A 22,993-nucleotide genomic window follows, 5' to 3' on the forward strand; every position below is an offset into this window, starting at 1 on the left:
TAGGGACCACGTCCACCCCTACCTGCAGTTCGTTTTACCTTGGCACGATGGCATCAACCAGCAGGACAATGCAACGTGTCGCACAGATCGCTGTGTACGTCCGTGGTTCGTAGAGCACCTGGCTGCGTTTACTGTACTCCTCCGGGCACCAAACTCCCCGGATCTAAACCGAATCGAGTGTCTTCAGTCGATAAACTTAGTGCAGCTGGTCACAACACTGGAGTCGTCATGTCTCCAGATCCCTGTCGGTACCTTCCATAACCTCATTGACTTCCTTCCTGCCAGTCTCACAGCGGACCACACTGCAAAATTTGGCTACTCAGGCTTCTGACAGGTGGTCATATTAATGCGACTAGTCAGTGTATTTCGTTCATCAGAAATAAGAATAAAAATATTAATAATCTACATTACTGAGTTGTTTTCAATGAATATCTTACGCTAAGGATAACACACTCACCAATACCTGAAGGAGGACTCGAACCACCTCCGACGGGGGGAGCCACGCGAACCGTGTTAGACGCTCTAGACCACGCGGCAAACAGACTTTCAACAAAAAAGATGTTATTTCATGATGAATGCAGTTCAGGTTTCTAGATACAAATGAGAAATGCCTCTGCTTTGATTTATTTTCGTTCAACGATCCATTGAATTGTTCCTAATACCAGTACCATCAATTACTACGTTCCTGAATGTCGTAAAATACTGACAGACGGCTCTTAGACATATAACGGTTAATTAAGGGGAGCAATCGAGAATTTCGTTTTTGTCTTTGTCATGCCAACGCCAGAACGGGTGAAGAGAGAAGATTAAAAAATTCTGGCGTAGTGGTAGAGGTGTTAACAGATGTATGGTCGCCGATTGAAGTGCAATGTGTGAAAGCGGCTTACTAATTGTTCGACCTTAATCTCAGGGCATGAATGGTCTGACTTCAGAATTAATGCCCTGAAAATATTCCACTCGTTAAACGAAGTTTTCATCCGGGATGGACAGCAGCGTGATCTCACTTTATTAAAATAATACTCGGTGTAGGCAAAAGTTTCATAGTGCGATTGAAAAGAGAGAGAGAGAGATCTTAACATTTACTTAAGTGATGCTAGCTTACGACCAAGGTATTCTACCTTTCTTAAAGTGTAATTTCTAAACCATCATTTGGTATTTTTTCTTCGAATATTATTGCATTTGTATTCAGTTATTCATCTGTGAAGCTCGGAAGTTGTTAGAACCTTTTATATGATACGGTTGACTGAATTTCGTTTATCATTTGTCATTTGTCTAACACGATGTTAGAATTCCACCGCCGATCATGCATCCTACAACGTACTATCTTCAAACTGTATTTCGAAGCGCAATGGCGTAACTACCTCAATGTAATGATGGGGTTTGAAAGCTTTTTTCGTCTCATACATCTAGAATGGAACTGAATTTGTGCAGGGTATTTATACATCCGAAACAGCTCTCGTTACCTCACTTATTGAACCTCCCTTGTACATACATTATGTTTGGCTGATGATTTTGCTTAGAATTTTAAAGTTAATTTTGTTACGCAGTTTGTTACAGTAATCATCGATGTCTCTTGACGTTTATTCCACATGATATTTTGATTGTATTCTTAGCCCGCAGTTTTGGAGAATTTAATCTAAAAATGGCTCGGAGCACTATGCGACTTAACTTCTGAGGTCATCAGTCGCCTAGAACTTAGAACTAATTAAACCTAACTAACCTAAGGACATCACACACATCCATGCCCGAGGCAGGATTCGAACCTGCGACCGTAGAGGTCGCTCGGCTCCAGACTGTAGCGCGTAGAACCGCACGGCCACTCCGGCCGTCGAGAATTTAATCTACCCACACATTTTTTAAGACAACAGTTTTCAAGTAGTGGCCGATGTTTATGTTACAGAATGTTAATGCCGACTGCGCTGTGTTGCACTGTGTACAGTATGTAGCAAGTACTTTAAAGTGCTCATTTCCTTCTTAATTCATTAATCTCTTGGTTAAATTGTAAGCATTTATACAACGGCTGTGGAGTCTCAATTTGTTTAAAATATGTTATCGGGAGAAGTGATGCTAATTCCCGCAACTCTTGTAAATTATAAGGGCGAAAAAGAGCATACACGGAATGGCAAGGAAATTAATATTAATACTACGAGTATTAATTTAAAAAAGATTAAGTTAATTTCTCACGTAGCATTACATTTTATTGATCAAAAGTATAAGAATTAATCATTCGACAAATTTTATAATGCATAGCTCAGAATCACTATGTAAGTAGGCTGTTTAGGTTTTTTGATTGGTAACGCCACATAGCGCTCTGTATGAAAAATCACTGGCTGTGCTGTGTGCAGTCAGTCGCTGGTTGGCATTGTTGTAATACTCGCCATTGTAGTGTTGGGCGGCTTGATGTTAACAGCGCATAGCGTTGCGCAGTTGGAGGTGAGCCGCCAGCAGTGGTGGACGTGGGGAGAGAGATGGCGGAGTTTTGAAATTTGTAAGACTGGATGTCATGAACTGCTATAGATATTATGACTACTAAGGTAAATACATTGTTTGTTCTCTATTAAAATCTTTCATTTGCTAACTATACCTATCAGTAGTTAGTGCCTTCCGTAGTTTGAATCTTTTATTTAGCTAGCAGTAATGGCGCTCTCTGTATTGCAGTAGTTTGAGTAACGAAGATTTTTGTGAGGTAAGTGATTTGTGAAAGGTATAGATTAATGTTAGTCACGGCCATTCTTTTGTAGGGATTTTTGAAAGTCAGATTGCGTTGCGCTAAAAAATATTGTGTGTCAGTTTAAGCACAGTCTTGTATAATTTTTCTAAGGGGACGTTTCAACTAGTTGGAGTCCAGTATTTTGTGACAGCTACGATTTACTTCCCATTAGTTTCTACGTCTGCAGTGAAAAATTCAAATCAGTGAACACAGCAAAATCGATGTTTTTACAATGGTATTTCTTCTTTAAATAGTTTGTGACTCCTTCTACATCCTCACTTTTCAGAATAGCTCGTCCTCCCTGAGTTAGTATAAATTCTAATGAAAGGATCACATGCCCTTAAGGAACAAAAATTGTATTTTTCCGTATGTTTCTGTAACTGGATATAATCCTTAAAAACAGTTATTTAGTTGCGACTAAATGTCCAGGAGGATATAAGATGAACATCAACAAATCAAAACGAGGATAATAGAATGTAGTCGAATTAATTCGGGTGATGCTGAGGGAATTAGAATAGGAAATGAGACGCTTAAAGTAGTAAAGGAGTTTTGCTATTTGGGGAGCAAAATAACTTATGATGGTCGAAGTAGAGAGAATATAAAATGTAGACTGGCAATGGCAAGGAACGTGTTTCTGAAGAAGAGGAATTTGTTAACATCGAGTATTGATTTACGTGTCAGGAAGTCGTTTCTGAAAGTATTTGCGTGGAGTGTAGTCATGTATGGAAGTGAAACGTGGACGATAAATAGTTTAGACAATAAGAGAATTGAAACTTTCGAAATGTGGTGCTACAGAAGAATGCTGAAGATTAGATGGGTATATCACATAACTAATGAGGAGGTATTGAATAGCATTAGGGAGAAGAGGAGTTTGTGGCACAACTTCACTAGAAGAAGGGATCGGTTGGTAGGGCACGTTCTGAGGCATCACGGGATCACCAATTTAGTATTGGAGTGCAGCGTGGAGGGTAAAAATCGTAGAGGGAGACCAAGAGATGAATGCACTAAGCAGATTCAGAAGGATGTAGGTTGCAGTAGGTACTAGGAGATGAAGAAGCTTGCACAAGATAGAGTAGCATGGAGAGCTGCATCAAACCAGTCTCAGGACTGAAGACCTCAACAACAAACAATAAATCTTGTCAATGAGTGATTAGATAAAAATTGATTCTGATTATAGTTACGGGTTCTGTCAGCTTAGTATTCTCAACATACTTGCTTGCTTTATTGTTTTTACTGATCTAAACGGAAGGTCTTAAACTTTGAACAGCTTGACCGTTTGCTACCTAATTGACACTACACTATTCTTCTGCCTGTAGGACGTATTGATTAAAATTTCTTTCTTATGCCAGCGTATTTTCAGTATCTTCAGCACAGAAAAATATCTGTTCTTGCAGATGACGAATGGTGTGACCACTTGATGGCTGTTGGTATGTCTAACATTACAGGAGATTTTCAGTATGCCCAGAAGACGTCCACGCCATTTTTTGGACTTCGAGAAAAGTTGTATCTCTGGCTGGGTGACATTGGAGCGTCATACGTACAGATTTCACAAACAGTTTGCTGTAATGTAGAACGAGTGGATTCAGGACAACAGTGTGACTAAGAGAGTAGGCACCGGTTGTTCCAGAAGAACTGCAACGCGAACAGATCGTGCGGAAATTCAACAGGTCTGACGAATACACGGATGGCAACAGTTGAAATTCGGGCAGAGATTACAGGCAGAGCACCACCACGAACCGATGGTAAAAGAAAGCTGGGGTGAAATTTCGAGATGCCTCGCATCGTTTACCGCTAATACCTCGTATACAATACACGACACAGGCTTACATAGTATAGAGCCAGGATCAATTTGGTCAATGTGCGGCTTTCTATGGCAACGCTGAGTGTCGCTTCTGTTTGGGTGCTCAGAATGACGCCAACGTGTCATTAAACAACCAGGAGAGGGCTCAGAAGAAGCTGAAATTCTCGGGACCCCTACCTTTCCAACACCACGAATCTGGTGTGGGGATCTATAACGGTAGTTCCCAACCTGGGAGATTACCCCCTGAGGGGTAAATGAAATTTTCTGAAAGGAAAAAACTGATAGATTCGATTCTGTTACTCACGAAACTACATTATTTTCAAGAGATCATCGCTATTATCTCAATTGTGTAAGACTAATTTTGATTTTTGTTTTTGAGTCACCAGTCTTCTGAATAGTTTGATGCGACCCGCCACGAATTCCTCTTCAGTGCTAACCGTCTCATCCCAGAGTAGCACTTGCAACCGACGTCCTCAATTATTTACGGGATGTATTCCAGTCTCTGTCTTTCTCTACAGTTTTTGCCCTCTACAGCTCCCTCTAGTACCGTGGAAGTCATTCTCTGTTATCTTAACATGTCCCAACATCCTGTCCCTTCTCCTTGTCAGTGTTTTCCACATATTTCTTTCCTCACAGATTGTGCACCGGACCACTTCATTCCCTACCTTATCAACCCTTCTAATTTTCAACATTCGTCTGTAGCATCACATCTCAAATGCTTCGATTCTCTTCTGTTCCAGTTTTCTCACAGTCCATGTTTCACTGCTACACAATGCTGCGCTCCAAACGTACATTCTCAGACATTTCATTGTCAAATTAAGGACTATGTTAGATATTAGTAGACGTCTCTTGGCCAGGAATGCCTTTCTTTGCCACTACTAGTCTGCTTTTGACGTCCTTGCTCCTTCCATCAGTAGTTATTTTGCTGCCTAGATAGTGCGATACATTAACTTCATCTACTTCGTGACCATGAGTCCTGCAGTTAAGTTACTCGCTGTACTCATTTCTGCTACCTCTCATTACTTTAGTCTTTCTTCGGTTTACTCTCAGTCTATATTCTGTACTGATTAGACTGTTTATACCATTCAGCAGATAATGTACTTCTTCTTCACTTTCATTCAGGGTAGCAATGTTATCTGCGAATCTTATCGCTAATATCCTGTCACCTTGAATTTTAATTCCACTCCTGAACCTTTCTTGTATTTCCATCATTGCTTCTTCGATGCATAGATTGAACAGTAGGGCCGAAAGACTACATCCCTGTCTTACAACCTTTTTAATCCGAGCACTTCGTTCTTGGTCGCCCACTCTTATTATTCCCTCTGGTTCTTGTACATATTTTGTATTACCCTTCTTTTCCTATAGCTTACCCCTATTTTACTGCGGGTTTCAAATACCTTCCACCGTGTGCACCATTTTACATCAATCGCAAAGTCAGAATTGCCTCCCTGGTGCCTTTACCTTTCCTGAAGAAAAAGTGGTAGTCATCTAACTCATCCTCAATTTTATTTTCAATTCTTTTGTACATTATTCTTGTCAGCAATTTGGATGCATGAGCTGTTAAGCTCATTGTGCGATAGTTTTCGTACTTGTCAGCTCTTGCTGTCTTCGAAATTGTGTGGATAACATTTTTCCTAAAGTCAAATACTATGTCGTCAGACTCATACACTCTACACCAACACGAACAGTCGTTATGTTGCCAGTACCCCCAACGATTTTAGAAATTCTGGTAGAATGTTATCTAATGCTTCTGCCTTACTTCATCTTAAGTCCTCCGAATCTCAGTTCAATTCTTATTCTTTTACTGAATATCCTGTCTCTTCTAAATCCACCCCTGTTTCTTCTTCTGCCACATCAGACAAGTGTTCCCCCTCATAGACGCCTTCAATGTACTCTTTCCGCCTATCCGCCATCTCCTCCGTATTTAGCAGTGGAACTCCCGTTGCACTCTTAATATTATCACCTTTGCTTTTACGTTAACCTAAGGTCGTTTTGACTTTGCTATATGTTGAGTCAGTCCCTCAAACAATCATTCCTTTTCGATTTATTCCCATTTTTCACGCAGCTGTTTCGTCTTAGCTTCCCTGCACTTCCTGTTTATTTCATTTTTCAGCGACTTGTGTATATTTATCCCTGAATTTCCCTGAAAATTTTTGTACTTCCTTCATTGATCAACTGAAGTATTTATTCTGTCTCCCACGGTTTCCTCGCAGTTACCTTCTTTGTACCTAAGTTTTTCTTTCCAACTGTGACTGCCCTTTTTAGAGATGTCCATTCCACTTCAGCTGTACTGCCTACTGAGCTATTCCTCAACGTTGTATCTATAGCGTTAGAGAACATCAAGAGTGTCTCGTCATTCCTTAGTACTTCCGTATCCCACTGTGTATACTGATCCTTCCTGACTAAGCTCTTGAACTTCAACCTACTCTTCAGCACTACTAAATTGTGATCTGAGTCTATATCTGCTCCTGAGTAAGCCTTACAATCCAGTATCTGATTTCGGAATTTATCTGACCATGACGTAATCTAACTGAAATCTTTCCCTAACACCCAGCCTTTTTCAAGTACACCTGTTCCTCTTGTGATTCTTGAACAGAGTATTCGCTACTACCACATGAAATTTAATACAGATCTCAATCTTTCTCCTCTCTTATTCCTTGTCCCACTTGTCCCAAGCCCATTTTCCTTGTCCCATATTCTTCTGTAACCTTATCTTCAACTCTTTCCCCTACAACTGGATTCCAGTCCCCCAGGACTATTAGATTTTCATTTCCTTTTACGTACTGTATTACCTTTTCGATATCCTCATCTACTTTATCTCCATCTTCAGCTTGCGACATCAGCATGTATACCTGTAGTGTCGTCGTCTGTTTGGATTTACTGTCAATTAGAACAATCCCATCACTGAACTGTTCACCGTAACTCACACTCTGCCCTACCGTCCTATTCATGACGAGTCCTACTCCCGCTGTTGGTATTACCCTATAGTCATCCGACCAGAAATCTTTGTCTCCATTTCACTTCACTGACCCCTACTATATCTAGATTAAGCTTTTCCATTTTCCTTTTCAGACTTTACAGCTTCCTTACCACGTTTAAGTTTCTGACATTCAACGCCCCGAAAATTTGCTCTTGGCATGTCCCTACCGTAGATCCGATTGGGGGCTATTCCGGGGTCTTTTGCCAATGGAGAGATCATCATTACAGCCCACATGTCCTGTAGCGCCGGCCTGGGTGGCCGAGCGGTTGTAGGCGCTACAGTCTGGAGCCACGCGACCGCTACGGTCGCAGGTAGCACCACATACTGTTAGCGCTCCTCACAGCGATGCATAAAGACACAACCGAAACGGTGCCGCCAGTTCAGTGTTCATTACATATTTATCATGTACTTTACCTGACGTGTTATAATTGTCAAAACGTCCAACCACTACGATCGCAGGTTCGAATCCTGCCTCGGGCATGGATGTGTGTGATGTCCTTAGATTAGTTAGGTTTAAGAAGTTCTAAGTTCTAGGGGACTGATGACCTCATAAGTTAAGTCCCATAGTGCTCAGGGCCATTTGATTTTGTCCTGTGGATACATATTATATGTCTTCAAAGCATCGGTTTGCATTGCCTTCTCTATCCTGATGCCGTTGAGCATTACTGATTCTTCCGCCTTTAGGGGCAGTTTGTATAAGTTATCGATAATTACTTTATGGGTGTTAAAGGTTCCTCACATAGCCCACCCACTACACACACACACATGTTGTGATTTGCCCAGTACATCGCTTATGTTAAAAGTGAGACATGTATCTAGGAAATGCTAAACATCTCAAGACAGGGTTCGTACGTTTCTTAAAAATGCTTAAAAGTACTTAGTTTTTATGCTGTGCAGTGAAAGACCTTATAAGTGCTTATTTTGTCCTTTTTAGTTGCGATCCTTTTAAGTCTTTTTTTTGTCTTGGCAGTTATACTGAACTTCAAAAAGTCGATTAATTTGTCGACATCAAGAAGGTGGAAGAAAGATTGGATGTAAAGGTCGAAAGCCACAGCAGTTATGAGGGTAGGTCAGTAGCGTGACGCGTAGGGCGAGAGTAATGCCATCCATGACTCAGGCATGCAGAATAGAGTGGGGGCACGATTACAAGCAGTACTGCCAACTGACACCCTTTGCTGTTATGTAAATTCAATACTGCATTGGCGGTAGTGGGAGACACTATACGTTGGCAGTAACGGCATGGAGCGAGGAAACCTTAACTAAATGGTACACCTGTGGCAAGAAAATACCTGTGGCAAAAGTATCCGCCTGCGATTTCTATGCCTTCCCTACTTGTAGCACAAATTTGATGGAAACACTGCAAAACAATTGTATTTTTAAAATTTGTTATGAAAATGCCTGGACAGTGTGCGTCTAGCTAACTGTAGCCGTGACATGATGAATATAAAGAATGGATAGTGCCATCGAAAGATGGAAAGTTAAGATTTGCGTAAAGGACATTGATATAGCGATGATGGTAGAAGCAGCATTAAAAGCCCATATGACAGGTAAATGCTATTTCAGGTTGGAATTAAGGAAAACGTGTAAGGGAGGACCCACCAACGTAACTTCCTTTTCACGCAAATTATTTATATAACAATATGTAAACTGTATTTAACAGATAATCGAAGCGTTTAATCATAACACTTTCATAACAAAATGAACAAATTTGCAAAATTCCTTTGACCTTAAACCTTAAGCTGAATAAGCTTTTAATCTTTGTAAAAGAAATCTGAAGTGCTGTATTGTAAAGCAGCAAACAATATGGCAATGATTATTACAAGACGGCTGGACCTGCAGCCCACAGTTACCGGGTGAAACAGCGGTGTTTACTACCGTGCTGGACACAATCTGTCTTATTAACTGCCCTTCTGCAACGCATGAATAGTATACAAGCACCATTTATGACAAAAGTGATTCAGTTAATCAAAACAAATGACTTGACTTTTAATCTGAAAGCTGTATGTCGGATGGTTCGGTGTCAAGATGCGCACCTGAGCTAAAAAGTCAAACAGATTAGTAAACAATATGACAATGATAAGGCTTACTTCAAAGCAACCAACCTCTTAATTTCAATCGGCAACCAAGGTGCGACTGGATCCCAACTCGTCCCTTCTGACAATTTTATTTGGACTACAGCCCTGGTGACAGTTGGCTGTTAATATTTTCAAAGTCAAACTGATTGTCAGTTATTAAGGCCTCTCTGAAGGAACGTCTTAAAACATTACTTGTGAACACTTATTACAAGAGAACTCACCCGGCGAAACCACAAGATCCAGCTAAAATACACAAATAATGACCTGGTCTTTCAAACACAGAAACGAACAGCTTAGTACAACAGTTTGTTCAGATTATAACTATTGACTGAGAAACGCAATTGCAATCAAATTATTGAATCGGTTAACAGCTAAATCTAACCAAAAGGTCCCTCTTCTGTTTTACGGCAACCTGTGCCTTAGAACAACGGTTACAGCAGTTTACAGCCAAGAGGTAATTAATTAGAACACTAATGATTGAGTAGAAATCGGAAAGGAAAGGCAATAAAACAGGAGGACAAATTTTCAAACGACAACTTGTGTCTTAGTACAATACTATTGCCAATATTTATGACCAAAGAGCCGAGCGAGTAAAGCTCTGAGGGTCAGGTTTTTATTGGTCATCAGTCTACTGATAGGTTTGATGCGGCCCGCCACGACTTCCTTTCCTGTGCTAACCTCTTCATCTCAGAGTAGCAGTTGCAACCTACGTCCTCAATTATTTGCTTGACGTATTCCAATCTCTGTCTTCCTCTACAGTTTTTGCCCTCTAAAGCTCCCTCTAGTACCATGGAAGTCATTCCCTCGTGTCTTAACAGATGTCCTATCATCCTGTCCCTTCTCCTTATCAGTGTTTTCCACATATTCCTTTCCTCTCCGATTCTGCGTAGAACCTCCTCATTCCTTACCTTATCAGTCCACCTAATTTTCAACATTCGTCTATAGCACCATATCTCAAATGCTTCGATTCTCTTCTGTTCCGGTTTTCCCACAGTCCATGTTTCACTACCATACAATGCTGTACTCCAGACGTACATCCTCAGAAATTTCTTCCTCAAATTAAGGCCGGTATTTGATATTAGTAGACTTCTCTTGGCCAGAAATTCCTTTTTTTGCCATAGCGAGTCTGCTTTTGATGTCTTCCTTGCTCCGTCCGTCATTGGTTATTTTACTGCCTAGGTAGCAGAATTCCTTAACTTCATTGACTTCGTGACCATCAATCCTGATGTTAAGTTTCTCGCTGTTCACATATCTACTACTTCTCATTACCTTCGTCTTTCTCCGATTTACTCTCAAACCATACTGTGTATTCATTAGACTGTTCATTCCGTTCAGCAGATCATTTATTTCTTCTTCACTTTCACTCAGGATAGCAATGTCATCAGCGAATCGTATCATTGATATCCTTTCACCTTGCATTTTAATTCCACTCCTGAACCTTTCTTTTATTTCCATCATTGCTTCCTCGATGTACAGATTGAAGAGTAGGGGCGAAAGGCTACAGCCTTGTCTTACACCCTTCTTAATACGAGCACTTCGTTCTTGATCGTCCACTCTTATTATTCCCTCTTGGTTGTTGTACATACTGTATATGACCCGTCTCTCCCTATAGCTTACCCCTACTTTTTTCAGAATCTTGAACAGCTTGCATCATTTTATATTGTCGAACGCTTTTTCCAGGTCGACAAATCCTATGAACGTGACTTGATTTTTCTTTAGCCTTGCTTCCATTATTAGCCTTAACAGGTACAAACCAGAAAATAATAAGGAGGGCCGATAGACAATGAAACAAATCACCACAAGGATTACAGAATGTTTCTTTCCTTTATCAGCAAGCAGTTACATGAATCCACGCAGAGCTGCAGCGGTTACTGAGAGATGCCGATGAAAGCCAGGTAGAAGAGGGCAGCCAGGCCACGAGCGGTCGTCCAACACGAATGTCGCCAACCAACCAACTGTGTATCGCCCTGTGCTTGTAGTCGACGCTGGCCCCGGTGGAGTACTCCGGTATCTTCGCTCTGAGCAGGCCCTCCTTGCGCAACTCGTGGAATAGGCCGCTCGAACCTCGTGACCACCTCTTATCGTGACGCTACCGCCAATTCCCAAACTTCTCTCTCGGGACAGCGGACCCCGTATATGCATAAGCAAGCAAAGGCCTTATAAGAACACAACCCACAGATACCAACTTTTCCTCATAGACATTTGTAATGGGGCCGCAAGAGGGATAGTCGATATTACCCCAGAGCCAGTGACGCCAAATAGAACAGCGTACTAATTCAATGGCGCCACGGCTCACAGGTTATTTGTAACTTGATTAGAATAACTTGATGTGCTTAGACTGCGCATTTTCCACATTAAATCGTAAATGAGTTGTTAATAGACTTCACCTGTTCCTATTCGGATGATAATTATTGTTTAGTGTCTGAGGAAGCGAGTGTTAAAATTTATCGGAAAGGCGACATATAAGTGAAACAAGCAATTAACGATAAAGCAACTGTAAAAGATAAGTGTGAAATCACGATCGCTCAAAATTGTGAAAATTCACTGGAAAGGTGAGGTACTTTACAATCAACTGAATAACAATAAAAGTAACAAAGGTAAAGGTGTGAACTACGGACCAAATCATTCAAATTCAGTGTGGTGTACGCGGTATTGTTTCTCGGATAGTATTAAGACACTATGAGGCTAGAGATGGGTCACGCCGCTAACAGATCAAACCCGAAACTAGAACTGCAAATTTCTAAAGTTGTGCGCTTTATTCCACTGACAGCTGCAACAGTTTTTAAGGGCACTGAACGAATGGTACGGAAACTCTACGTATTATTATAAAATACGTTGCTTAAATTGAGGGGCTGGCCTAGAACAAATCCCGCTATTGTTGAATGAATGATGGAAATAGGAATGCAAGGGTAAAAATTAGAAGGTCTGGAATGAACTACAGACTTCGTATTTGACTGCACGCTGTTCCTCAGTAAGACATATCAAGGCGGGAAACAACGTATTTCTTATTTGACTAGGATAGATATAAAAAGAAAATCATATCGTAGAAGAGACAAATACTAACAAAGACTGTCCAGTTCCCCATGCGCACTGCTGTTAAAGAAAATGCGAGGTCTGAAGAACTACAAGGACATCGCCAATCTTACATTTGTTTTCGAGCTTTATTCAAGACCTTCTGTCGATCCAGTTGAAAACGCCCATGTTCATGGGCAGATGTAACTAACTTTTTCTCAATGCAATTCCTGTTTTAAAGAGAAATTCTTTTACATTTGAATGGTCCAGGACGTCTACATTGTTTCCTCAGGTAGAGCTGTCACCTCCCCATAATGAGCCGGAAGAAGTGCTACAATACTTCGACATATTTGTATGAAAGACCTTTTTTGCTATTATGAAACTAAATAAGTTACAATTACGTGGAAATCTGAGTAAGAAAATCTGTGAAATTAACCCTATCTGACCACATGACTACAGTTTGTACCAGATAAAAACTGCATTATGCCTTCGGCGCCCTAAAAATAATTAAATAATGGAGAAAATTTGTGTTGTTTGTGATCTGTGTTGCTGAGAAATGTAAAATACAAAACAAAGTCACATGAAATTACCAAATATGCAGCAACCAGTCGCAAAATCATGTTTTATTTATTCACTTTTGCAAATCGATTTCAACTGATTAACAGCCATCATCGGTGCTTTCAACCAATATGTGCACCGAATAGTAATAATGTCTTACGCAGAGGTCAAACATAAAGTTGTAACTGGACGGTAGGTTCTCTGATTAACTTTGCCCGTTTTTTGAATATAGGTTTAGGTCCATCTAAAATGTAGGAAACAATCCCTTAACAGATTGACTTTGAAAAGGTCGCAACGGATAACGCAATGATTTACTATGGGGCAGTCAGAGAACACTACGTCCCGTTAGCTACACTTGTCCCAAGAACTACGTATTTTATTAGCATGATTATCAATTAAATAAAAGTGACACTATTTTTTGCCGTATAGGAAACAATAAATTAAACGAACACGGAAATAGCTTCAAATGATGAAATGTTTATTTTGGCTAAGTTTTCGCATGTTAACAGTCAAATTATGAAATGTTTATTTTGGCTAAGTATTCGCATGTAGACAGTAGTCTTTTAATAGATAGACAAAACATTGTTGATACATTTTTATAAACGAGCCTATGGCCTCACGTTCACCTTAGGCTGGGGAGTCCTGTGGCGTCGGGATATCTGGAGAGCACGTGGTCACTGCTCAGTTTCGAAACACACACACTCACGCGCACTAAATAAACATGTCAAACAAAATGTTGATAGCATTTTTGTAAGAAGTATTGTATGTACCTTGTGGTTGGCATCGAGCAGGATTTTGGGTGGGTGCATAGCCTTGCCTAAAGAGCTTCGAATTAAATCGTCTCATTCTTTGCCAAATGTACGCTCGATACAATTTTACTGATAATTTAAAAGTCCACCACAAATAAAATAATATTGCAAGCCGAAGTTGTTAAGGCTTGGGCTGCGATTTGAATCTAGGGATCACGTGGTCGCGACTAACGGAAATCATCTTATTACGCCACTGATTAACTGAACAAAAATTGTAACCAGAACTAAAATGGTAATTCAAAATAGCTAGGAGAAGCAATTTTTGCGATTAAAAATTATTAACATATTCAAATACCTTTTTGTCCTTCATTCAACGCAGACGTTCTGAAGGGACGTCTGGTCGCTTACCTATCTTCCGAGCAACTCCCTGTAACCGTCGCGCGGAGCCCTATCCGAACTGCCCGAGGTGGTGGGGGAGGCCCATGACCAACCTCTGCTAAGTAAACGTTTTGGCTTTGCTCATCTTTGGCCAAACCCTCCTGTTCCTGCTCTCTGCTTTCCACCGACGCCGTTTAGGTTGGTAGAGGATTAAGAAACCCACCACTTCTGTGGTTCGTCTGCTGCTTCATTCAATTCATTCGCACTTGACCACACACTTTCAGGAAGGGTGAGAAATGGAAATCAGGACACAGGACCGTGCACATAAGACTGAAAAGAAATGTTTCGAGCCATCTTGTTTTTACAGGGATGCAGTTGTTGGAGCAGAGATTAATTAGTTGCATGAAGATAGATTTAATTTTACAATTTTGTATGTCAGGTAGAATGGAGATTGGTTTTGGCGCTCATTTAGGCATGTAACAACACCTATTTTGGTGTTACAAAGCGGTACATCGTGGATTGACTATTGTTAGTCGATTCTCTATGTATCACTTTATGTTTGACCTGTGCTTAAGACAATATTACTACTTAGGGCACATATTGGTTGAAAGCACCAATGATGGCTGTTGATCAGTTGAAATCGATTTGCAAAAGTGAATAGATAAAACATGATTTTGCGACTGGTTGCTGCATATTCAGTAATTTTATGGTTTACGGTTACTGCACGACTTGGGAACCACATGGAGCCCACCATTCAAAAGTCGTATGAAGTAAGAATACATAGTCATTTAAATGCGGCGCATTCGTAGTTCCCTCCTCATCACACTTAAAAAGCGTGATGCTTTGATGGGGGAAATGTGCAGCTAGGCTGAGCACTATGGTACTCGTGCCAGGGCATGGCTCACATGCCCAGTTCTTGATCATTCCTGTCCTATACTCAGTGCAATGAAATTCTAAACAACTTTGCTCTCTTTTGGAAGTTTACTATTTTGTCACAATGAGCCAGCCGTTGTGCCGAGCGGTTCTAGGCGCTTCAGTCTGGAACCTCGTGACCGCTACGGTCGTACGTTCGAATCCTGCCTCGGGCATGGATGTGTGTGATGTCCTTAAGTTAGTTAGGTTTTAAGTAATTCTAAGTACTAGGGGACTGATGACCTCAGATGTTAAGTCCCACAGTGCTCAAAGGCATTTGAACCAAGCCACAGTGACTGAAAGTATTACGCAGACACTCGTGGCTGAGTGTTCATATTACTCTGTAAACAGTGACTGCTAATCAGGAACTGTAGTCTTCTGAACGGAACTGCCGGTACTGTGCTCTACAGTGTAACTGCAGGGACTGTACGAACGGCTGACCGCAGAAAGCGAGTGAATGTATATGTTACGTCGAATTACGTGCCTATTGGCGAAACGATCAGCATCCACAACAACAGTATGCGGAAGGAAAGTAGTCCATTGTTGACAACGCTCTCTCTGGCAGCTGTAAACACTTTCAACGGACGAATACGACGAGCTGCTGAAAATGGGGCGGAAGTAGAAGATAGTCCTGATTAACGAGTGCCTCCTGGACGCTGCTGAACGGGATAAAGAAGGCGCCTGCCGAGTGGAATACCAGGATGCGGCGGCCTTTGCTGCGTACCCCTTGAGCCATGCACTCAACATGAAGAAATTATGATCTTACCAAGTATCGGAGCAGATTTGTGGATGGGTTCAAGATTCCCTTGTAAATACGACTACACATCGCTGTCAAAGTAACAAAATCCATTGAAGTAAAGGTAATTTCAAGAGCAGCAGGATGTGTGACAGGGCTGTTACAGTGCATACGCTGTCCAGTCACATCAATGTGGCCACCTGTACAATACCTGGATAACCACCTTTCACAACGTTGACCGCTGGAAGAGTGTCAGTGAGATTGTGGAAGGTACCGACAGGGATGTGAAGCCATGCCGACTCCAGTACTGAGGCCAGCTGCGCTAGGTTTCTAGGTTGAGGATCCACGGCACGAACAGTCCGATCAAAGTGGTCCCACAGATTGTCGACGGGGTTTAAATCCAGGGAGTTTGGTGGCTAGGAGAGTATTTTAAAATCATCCTGATGCTTTTCGAACCACGCGCATCACTACGATCTGTGTGGATGCCATCTTGCCGAGCAAATGCAAACTGTATAAAGGGGTATACATGGTCCCCAAGGATAGAAGCACAGCTGTGTTGATCCATTATGTCATCTAGAATGACGAGATTTATCGGAAATGACATGAAAACATTCCACAGACCATAACGCCTCTTCCTCCGGCCCGGATTCTTCTGACGATTGTTGCAGGGTTTTTTGATTTGAGACATTTCACACCATGCAATCTGTCTGTGAAAATAAACTGTCGCCACTCAGTGTATGTCCAATTGTGGTAATGGCGTGCAAATTCCGACCTTCTTCGCGAATGAACAGCAGTCAGCATGGACGCGTGAACGAGGCGCCTGCTGCGAGGATCATATGCAGCAACTTTTGCCAGACGGTCGTTGAGAAGACGCTCTTGGTAGCCCATTGGTTCATCTGAGTGGTCATTTGCCCAACAGTTGCACTTCTATTCACCCGTACACATCTTCGCACCTGTTGTTCACCCCTGGCATCTATGGCCTGTTGTACACCACAGCTGCCTCGGTGCCAGTTTTGGATGGCGCCACTTTACCATGACAAGTATACTTTAGCCACGGCGACATGCAGACAGGTTACAGCAGTGACCATGCCGTTCTGGACTTCACATCAATCGCACCGTTTCCACATTACGACAAGGCCAACGACAACGACTGCGCTGTTTTTCGCCTCCCCTCGACATGATTTGTGTGTACCCTGCACTGCTAGTGCTGCCACCTTCGGTCTGTGAGTGATTAATTCACGTTGACGTCTAACATAACGGGGGTCAACTGTGACTAGAGCGTCTATCAACGATATAGTTGTTAATGTTGTGAGCTTCATAAGCCCGTTTGCAGGTTATTCAGCTGTCTTCAGGAATAACGCAACGTCAGAAGACCACTAGCAGGTAACTGAAAACGTTCGGAGAACGACGATGATTTGTATTTGTAAGCCAAGGTATTCGAGTCGACAAGTGTAATAAGTGCACAGAGAGAAGTATACTTACACAAGCGGGAAAGACGGATGACGTAGTAAAACTGCTTAAAAGAAAAGTAGGTTACTCTATGTACAGAAGGTAAGTAGCAGATACCGGAATCCATAGACGAAACAACTGGTGGTAAATGTGCAGCAACGAAAGGAAGTTAAAGACTCTCATGTGACACGTATTTCACAACGTTTATTCTGTTCAACGGTATGTATTTCTTTGGTCTCTATTAAAAATTTCGTTATTTTTCTAATATTCTTTTAAATCAGCGGTCTCTTATAACTCTTTTATCTGCAATACTCTTCCCGTTATCGAAATTGTTCTTCAAGTGGTTTTTACGTGTTTAGAACAGAATAGAATCTTTATTTGCCTTTCGGTATGTTTTTCATACAGTTGGATTCGTCCCTCTGTTCAATACATAAAACAGCAATACATAATTACATAGATATTTATGTGCAGGAAAGAAGATACATACACTCCTGGAAATGGAAAAAAGAACACATTGACACCGGTGTGTCAGACCCACCATACTTGCTCCGGACACTGCGAGAGGGCTGTACAAGCAATGATCACACGCAAGGCACAGCGGACACACCAGGAACCGCGGTGTTGGCCGTCGAATGGCGCTAGCTGCGCAGCATTTGTGCACCGCCGCCGTCAGTGTCAGCCAGTTTGCCGTGGCATACGGAGCTCCATCACAGTCTTTAACACTGGTAGCATGCCGCGACAGCGTGGACGTGAACCGTATGTGCAGTTGACGGACTTTGAGCGAGGGCGTATAGTGGGCATGCGGGAGGCCGGGTGGACGTACCGCCGAATTGCTCAACACGTGGGGCGTGAGGTCTCCACAGTACATCGATGTTGTCGCCAGTGGTCGGCGGAAGGTGCACGTGCCCGTCGACCTGGAACCAGACCGCAGCGACGCACAGATGCACGCCAAGACCGTAGGATTCTATGCAGTGCCGTAGGGGACCGCACCGCCACTTCCCATCAAATTACGGACACTGTTGCTCCTGGGGTATCGGCGAGGACCATTCGCAACCGTCTCCATGAAGCTGGGCTACGGTCACGCACACCGTTAGGCCGTCTTCCGCTCACGCCTCAACATCGTGCAGCCCGCCTCCAGTGGTGTCGCGACAGGCGTGAATGGAGGGACTAATGGAGACGTGTCGTCTTCAGCGATGAGAGTCGCTTCTGCCTTGGTGCCAATGATGGTCGTATGCGTGTTTGGCGCCGTGCAGGTGAGCGCCACAATCAGGGCTGCATACGACCGAGGCACACAAGGCCAACACCCGGCATCATGGTGTGGGGAGCGATCTCCTACACTGGCCGTACACCTCTGGTGATCGTCGAGGGGACACTGAATAGTGCACGGTACATCCAAACGGTCATCGAACCCATCGTTCTACCATTCCTAGACCGGCAAGGGAACTTGCTGTTCCAACAGGACAATGCACGTCCGCATGTATCCCGTGCCACCCAACGTGCTCTAGAAGGCGTAAGTCAACTACCCTGGCCAGCAAGATCTCCGGATCTGTCCCCCATTGAGCATGTTTGGGACTGGATGAAGCGTCGTCTCACGCGGTCTGCACGTCCAGCACGAACGCTGGTCCAACTGAGGCGCCAGGTGGAAATGGCATGGCAAGCCGTTCCACAGGACTACATCCAGCATCTCTACGATCGTCTCCATGGGAGAATAGCAGCCTGCATTGCTGCGAAAGGTGGATATACACTGTACTAGTGCCGACATTGTGCATGCTCTGTTGCCTGTGTCTATGTGCCTGTGGTTCTGTCAGTGTTATCATGTGATGTATCTGACCCCAGGAATGTATCAATAAAGTTTCCCCTTCCTGGGACAATGAATTCACGGTGTTCTTATTTCAATTTCCAGGAGTGTATGCTATGACATTGGTGCTAACAATAATCATACATATAGTGTTAATATAGTAATAATAATGAAAATAATAATAACAACAGTAATAATAAAATATTAATAATACATTATGTTAGGTACATATTAGACGACAATATAAATATAATGATGTTTTAACTTAGGTACCATGTAGAAAAAGTGTAAGTGCTTACACATTTTTGTAACACACAATATGCACACTTCATAGTGTAGTTATCGGTTGCGTATTGGGTATCTCCTGTGTCTAACTGTTTAGAACCTCATCAATTGAGAAGTATGGCTTGCATTTCAGACAGACTTTTATAGTATGCCTAAAATATTCATTGGTAGATCGCTTACTATCTTTGGGAGTTTGTGATACAATTTCAAACTTAGGTACTTCTGGCTCTCATGTGTTAATGTTAGCATTGAGTACAGAATATCAAGGTTACTATTATTTCGAGTATTATGGACATGTATTTGCCATCTTAAATTAGAATTGCTTATGTTTTCCTTACCATACATTATACAGTTGTGGATATACATACTAGGCAGTTTAGTTATCTTGAGTCCTTTAAAGTGTTCCTTGGAGCTGTGTCTTGGTGCTAAACCTAATATACATCTACTTGCCTTCTTCTGCCTCCTGAAGATGGTACTTGAACTTACTGAGTTACTCTAAGGTAGTATTCCATGTTGTAGTTGTAACAGAAAGAAAGCAAAGCATGCAGAAATCAATAAACTTTTACTAACAGTGTATCTCACCTTGTGCAGTAGAAATAGTGAATGAGTTAGTTTGCCACATAGACAACGTGTATGCTTATACCATGTGAGAGTTTGATCTAAATGCAATCTCAGTAATTTATCGCTTTTTGTATCTTATTTAAGTGCCATTAATGTGAAGTAAATTTCTTCAGTTTTAATTTTATTTATAGATAAAAGAGAGGCCCTGCTCCAGTCCCTGCTCATTTCAATTGCTACTTTGTTATATTCTAAGACATCTTGCAGATTTTGTCCATCTGTAATTAGTGTCATGTTATCAGCATACAATACATAGTCACACTGCATACAGTTTGGGAAGTCACTGATATACACAATGAATAGGAAAGGCCCAAGTATCGAACTTTGCGGGATTCTTCTCTTTATTGTTAGTGGGTGTTAATATCTGGCTGTTTGCCTTTACTAATTGTAACCTGTCGCTTAAGTTTGATGGAAATAGTTGTAATGGCTTATCTACAACATCATAATGTTATAACTTTTTTCTCACTATATCATGTGTAACAGAATAAAGAGCTAACAGTGTTGCACAAGTGAGTTTGTAGTTCTAAAATCTTTCATATATTTGCTGAGGAGACATACTACTGCCTTTTTTGTTGGTAACTAAGATCTAAAGCCAAACTTGCCACTTCTAGTAATTTATTACTTTCAAAATAATTGTAAATTTGCATATGTATACTGTTTTCCATGACTTTTGATATAATGGGAAATATTTATATGGGTCTATAATTGTTTGGGATTTTTCTTTCGTTTATCTTGTAGATTGGAAGTGTAACTATCATTTTCAGACAGTCTGAAAATGACTAATATTCTTTCAGAAATAGAACTACATTCGCAAAATACGCTAATACTCTGCGACTCTACAAATAATGGGGTTAAGGACACTGGGCACAAAGTGACAAACGCCTGTGCTGCAACAACAGATAAATGCCCATAACAGAAACTGTAGGTAATCAAAATCGTTTCATTACATCAACAAATTTTAATTTAATTTATTGAGTTATTCTGCATCAGGTGCTCAATTAAAGGAAGATATATACCCCATGGCTCTGCTGCGTAATAAATGGCCGTGATAAACTACCGTGTTTACTCGCTAATTCTTCGTGACAAATTGCATCTAGGAGAGCCCAAATTCTCGGAAAGACGATGTAGTTTTAAGGTATTAATACATCGGATTATATGTTCTTTTGTAGTTTATTCTTATTTTCCCAGTAACAAATGGTACTGATAAATTACGAGGTGTACTCCATGCAGCATCTTCCGTTGGTTGGAGATATTAGCCTTGTCTTCATTGCTTAGCCTTCTGCTGATCGATTTTCTTACTTGCAAATTACTCATGGCTTAATTCAGACATCCAATTTCTTCTCTGTTCCCAGTTGCTGCATCTGTAAATCGATCAGGTTCCGAGAACCAAGTGACAAGGAAGCCGAGAGGCTGTTAAAGGATTGTGAAGAAATGTCACTGTCTATTTATCGAAGAGAGACAAAAGATGAGAGCGTTTGAGAATGCTACACTGTCGAAGGATACGTCTTTTTCCTTGTGTGCAGCACGATTGGTGGTATGTATGGTTAATGGTCTTCCAATTTTTCACTTTGTGTTTTAAATTATTGAATGTAATGTTACGAAAGGATATATCTACTTGAAAATTAGTCCTTCAGTTAAGTAGGTGATAGGACAAGTTTAGTGCTTATTTTGGAATTCCGAGTGAACTCTCGCTTTATCGATAAAGCGTAACGAAGTAAAAGTTCTATATGTTGTCACAATGCCTGAGTCATCAGTTTAAATACGTTTTTCTTTGTTTTATTGTCAGTTTGTTCTTCACAATTTGGAACTGATTTTAAACTTCTCAATGACCTAGAGACTTGAAACTGTCAACATAGCTCAGAACTCGTGACAAAGCAATGTTAACTCGCTTTCTTGTCTGGGGCGTGGCTTTATCGATAAAGCCCAACAAAGTAAAAGTTTTATATGATCTCAGAATGCCTGAATTCATGAGGTTAAATACGATTTTTTTGTTTTTTATCAGTTTGTTCGGCATAATTTTGGAACTGATTTTAAACTTCTCAATAAGCTAGAGACTTGAAACTGTCAACATAGCTCAGAACTCGTTGACAAAGCAATGTTACTTCGCTTTGTTGTCTGGGGTGTGGCAGAGATTATTTTGTATACCACTGCTATTCCTACCCCTTCTGCCATTCCCCTCACCCTGCTCCACTGCGAATGTTTCGTGGTAAGAATGGCTGATGCTAAGTATCAGTGTGAGCTCGGTTGTCTCTAATTTTTACCTTAGAATTCTTTCCGCGAGAGAATCTTAGGAGGAAGTATTGTATTCAAGAGAAACTGAAAGAATCCAGAAATTTAAATCATGTCACTGCTATAATCTCGTCGAGAAATTTGAAATCGATAGGAAAATTTGAGACACACAAGGCTGAAACGTAGAAAATGGTTGTTTAAATAAAATAAAACCTTAAAATGTAATTTATTACATCACGCTATTCATCTGTGTCCTCGGAGGCTCAGAGAGGACATCATCATACCAGTCCACAAACCAGCCCGTGGTTCAATGGTCACGAGCTACAGACCGCTCACCCTACCCAATGCCGATTACAAGATTTTCGCGCGCTTGCTGGCAATGCGGCTCCGAACAACACTCCCTCATATCCTCTCACCAGAGCAAACGACGCCTGGAGGACAGGTTAACATACAGACTGCCACAGGGGAAGCGCGCGACTTAATTGCGATAGCGGCGGCCTGCAGACTCTGGGCAGCGGTCGTCGCTATAGACTTCAACAGCGCCTTCGATAAAGTGCGTCATCGTTTCCTGTTTTCGGTGTCAGCCCGAATGGGCATCCCCCCTCCGTTTCTCGACGTCATCCGGCGTCTTTACGACAGTGCCAGTTCACGTGTCCAAATCAATGGATGTTTAGCAGGGCCGGTACCTATCTGCCGTTCGATA

Source organism: Schistocerca gregaria, chromosome 2 (assembly GCF_023897955.1).
Source record: "Schistocerca gregaria isolate iqSchGreg1 chromosome 2, iqSchGreg1.2, whole genome shotgun sequence".
NCBI classification, from domain to species: domain Eukaryota; kingdom Metazoa; phylum Arthropoda; class Insecta; order Orthoptera; family Acrididae; genus Schistocerca; species Schistocerca gregaria.